Here is a 4,226-nt window from a genome sequence, read left to right on the forward strand (position 1 = left end):
TATACATATATATACATATATATATACATATATATATATATACATATATATATATATACACATATATATACATATATATATATATATATATATATAAATAGATAGATAGATAGATAGATAGATATGCATAGCTACAGAAATGACCCATCTCCGATTTTGTTTCCTCATAACTTGACATTTTTTGATGAAATTTCCCACAAATACTTTTCAGATGGTGTAGACTCTTGATTATATCTGGGTTTGTTGTGAAAAAATATATATACAGAAAACACACGCACGCACACGCAGGTACACGCGCGCGCGCACACACACACACACGCACACACACGCACACACACACGCACACACGCACACACACACACGCGCACGCGCGCACACAATCAACCGATTATTGTTTTCGAATAACCAGCTTAGAATAAATATGATAAAAATTTTACAATACCTCATCTCCAGAACACGCTTTGTCTCCTAGTTTGCGCAATCTTGGTCATAATGGCTCACACACACACAACACACATATCACAATACTAAACGTATAGACTTACAATGTATATACACACACACAAAGAAATCCCTGAGTGATGTAACACAACAGCAGCAAGCGTGTGTAGAAATTTATCAGAAATATATGATACGTAAAGGTAACTTTTTGCACAATGGCTCAAAGAACAACCCGTAAACTTCAATAGAACAGACGTGACTGTAGACGAAAAAGACATTTCAGTGAATGTTAAAGCAGATGACCACGCCAGGTTGCGTCACGAAAGCGACAGCCGACATATATATAACGATCAGGAATAGAAAATGTTGCCATTACAATACTGAACAGCACATGTTACTTTATATAGCTTAATTTTCACAGTTTCAAGCAACTGAGGCTCCATAGCTCAGTTGGTTAGAGCGCCAGTCTAGTAAACTGGAGGTCGAGGGTTCGAATCCCCCTGGAGCCTTCTTTTGCCATTTTCTTTTTTGGATTGTTTTCAAAGTCTGTTACATATATTATGCTTATTTTTCTTATTATTTCACTTTTTTTTCACACTTCGTAAAAAGGCAAATGCAAACGGACAGAATACCATGAGTTGGTTAAAATTACCAACATTAAGCAAATAAATTCTACCCGTTTGCTCTTTGTGTGTATTATTTTTGCTTTATGTAAGAGTTGATCTCGAAGTAAATAAAGCTATAAATGATAGCGTATAAAGTGTGAGATAGGCCCACGAGCAGCCTTCGACTTTTCTATCCACGAAATTTTCTTTAACTCAATATTTACATAGTTTTATTGAGAGCTTTATTAGCTTCGAGATTCACTGTTCCAAAACAAAAAAAGAAAGAAAGAAAAAAGTCACATCCTCTCGAAGTTTCTAAATTTTCTTTTACGTATGTGTGCGTGTGTATATATATGTGTGTGTGTATAAATATATGTATATATACGGATAGATTGTGGATATAATCATTAAAATGATTATATCAGTGGCTAGCGTATAAAAAGCCACCATATCGGTAGAATTAATTTTTAAGTATATAATTATAATTATAATAAAGGGCGCTGGAGGGCCGTCACCAATACGCTAGAAATAGATGCCAAATGCCTACAAACCACTCGAAATTTGTTCTCTTTTTATAGACATTTGACATCTACTTCTAGCGTATTGGCGTTGGTCCCCCCAGCGCCCTTAATTATAATTATATAGTGAAAAATTTATATATATGCTTTGCTTTTATTATTTTATTCTTTTACTTGTTTCAGTCATTTGACCCGCGGCCATGCTGGAGCACCACCTTTAGTCGAGCAAATCGACCCAAGGACTTATTCTTTGTAAACTTAGTACTTATTCTATCGGTTTTCAAGCGATGGTAGGGGGACAAACACACACACAGAGTCAGGTGGCACTGGCAATGACCATGCTCAAATGGTATAGGCCACGGTTACGGTCTCACTTAGCTTGCCAGGTCTTCTCAAACACAGCATATCTCCAAAAGTCTCGGTCACTCGTCATCGCTTCCATGAGGCCCAGTGTCCGAAGGTCATGCTTCACCACCTCATCCCAAGTCTTCCTGGCTCTACCGCTTCCACAGATTCCCTCAACTGCTAGGGTGTGACACCTTTTCACACAGCTGTCCTCATCCATACACAATACATGACCATACCCGTGCAGTCATCTCTCTTGCACACCACATCTGATGTTTCTTAAGTTCAACTTTTCTCTCAGCGCACTTACACTCTGTCATGTATGCACACTAACATTACACATCTGATGGAGCATACTAGTTTCATTTCTTGCAAGCTTATGTATGTCCTCAGCAGGCACGGCCCATGTTTCACTGCCATGTAGCATGGCTGTTCGCACACATACATCATACAGTCTACCTTTTACTCTGAGTGAGGGACCCTTTGTCACCAGCAGAGGTAGGAGCTCTCTGAATTTTGCCCAGGTTATTTTTATTCTAGCAGCTACACTCGCAGAACATCCACCCCCACTACTGACTTGGTCACCTAGGTAACAGAAGTTATCAACTACTTCTAGTTTTTCCTCACTGGAATGTGATGGAACCTGTTTTCTGCACATTTTCAGTGTTTTATTGCCCCTGAGCATTTGCCACATGCAAAAACTATCTTCCCAGTTAGCCTTCCTTTGATATTGCTGGGCCATCTACCTGAAGGGATTTGTGATTTGTCTACCTGCCTACTTATTAAGACTTTGGTTTTTGCTGTGTAAACGTATTTCTATATGAAAGAAATTTACACACACATGCATACGCATGCGCACGCCACATACACACATGCCCTCACACATGCACACGCACACACACACACATGCATGCATCAAATTTAGGCATAATGGAATGTTCAATAGATCAAAATAGCTGTCAGTTTCATCTTGTGTTTCACAGTCTCATGAATCGCAAGATAAAACTGACAGTCAATTTGATCTTTTAAACTTTCTGATGTTTGAATTAAATCTTATTTTACCGTCAGTATTAGTTCCTCTATTTCATATTGGTTTATATACATGTGTGTATGTGTGTGTGGATATATATATGTATATATATATATATGTGTGTGTGTGTGTGTGTGTGTGTGTGTGTGTATATATATATATATATATATATATATATATATAGAGAGAGAGAGAGAGAGAGAGATAAATAGATAGATTGATAGATAGATATATAAATAGATATATATATATACATATATATATTCGATTTTAGGTTGTGTTAACTTCATGAAGGTACGATTTCATCCAAGAAAAAACTTGATATTTACTTAATACTTACTGAGTATTAATTGAAACAGCTGTAAAGGGTAATGATTAATTTGCTGTTAATAATAAACAATTATTAACTTCCCAATCTCCATTTTCTTTTTCTTCTGTTATACATATATGTTGGGTGGAGGTGCAATGGCCCAGTAGTTAGGGCAGTGGACCCACGGTCATGAGATTGTGGTTTCGATTCTCAGACTGGGCATCATGAGTGTTTATTGAGCGAAAACACCTAAAAAGCTCCACGAGGCTCTGGCAGGGGATGGTGGCGAACCCTACTGCATTCTTTCACCACAACTTCTCTCAGTCTTTCTTCTGTTGTACCTGTGTTTCAAAGGACCAGTCTTGTCACAGTCTGTGTCACACTGAATCTCCCCGAGAACTAAGTTAAGGGTACAGGTATCTGTGGAGTGCTCAGCCACTTGCACATTAATTTCACGAGCAGGCTGTTCTGTTGATCGGATCAGTTGGAGCCCTCATTGTGGTAACCGACGGAGTGCCATGATATATGATGGACTCTCTCATCATTAGATGATGTATGAGGGCTCAACGTATGAGGGCTCAATGTATGAGGGCTCAACGTATGAGGGCTCAACGTATGAGGGCTCAACGTATGAGGGCTCAACAATGTTCTTACCGAACAACCACACAGATGATTTCTTTATAGTGATCAAATATTTGCGTATACATAAGCTCACTGTCTCACTCAAATCGACATTACCTGTACAGATGCAAATGGGTGCGACATGTCAGATGACGAAATGATCGCAGAGCAACGTGAAATGAAGTGCCTTGCTTAAGAACACAATGCAACACCCGGTCTGCGAATTGAACTCACGATCTTGCAATCGTGAATGCAACACCCTAACCACTAATCCATGTGCCTATATATAGAAAGTCCTTATATATGTAGACACATGCCCTTATATATATATATATATATATATATATATATATATA

General features: G+C 38.2%; 2 protein-coding genes and 1 non-coding gene across 3 annotated transcripts in view; 2 read left to right on the forward strand and 1 right to left on the reverse strand.

The window, feature by feature from the left end:
• Nucleotides 1-586, reverse strand: part of LOC106878761 (uncharacterized) — a 148,047-nt gene extending 147,461 nt beyond the window's left edge. Inside the window, exon 1 of the mRNA XM_014928085.2 lies at nucleotides 443-586. The gene's annotated coding sequence lies outside the window, so the exon portion shown is untranslated. The remainder of the gene's footprint in view (nucleotides 1-442) is intronic.
• Nucleotides 1-4,226, forward strand: part of LOC106878757 (uncharacterized) — a 401,005-nt gene that overhangs the window by 286,804 nt on the left and 109,975 nt on the right. The gene's annotated exons all lie outside the window — the stretch shown is intronic.
• Trnat-agu (transfer RNA threonine (anticodon AGU)) lies at nucleotides 877-950 on the forward strand. Its single transcript has one exon. It is a non-coding gene; the product is annotated as a tRNA-Thr (tRNA).

This window comes from Octopus bimaculoides, chromosome 4 (assembly GCF_001194135.2).
Source record: "Octopus bimaculoides isolate UCB-OBI-ISO-001 chromosome 4, ASM119413v2, whole genome shotgun sequence".
NCBI classification, from domain to species: Eukaryota; Metazoa; Mollusca; class Cephalopoda; order Octopoda; family Octopodidae; genus Octopus; species Octopus bimaculoides.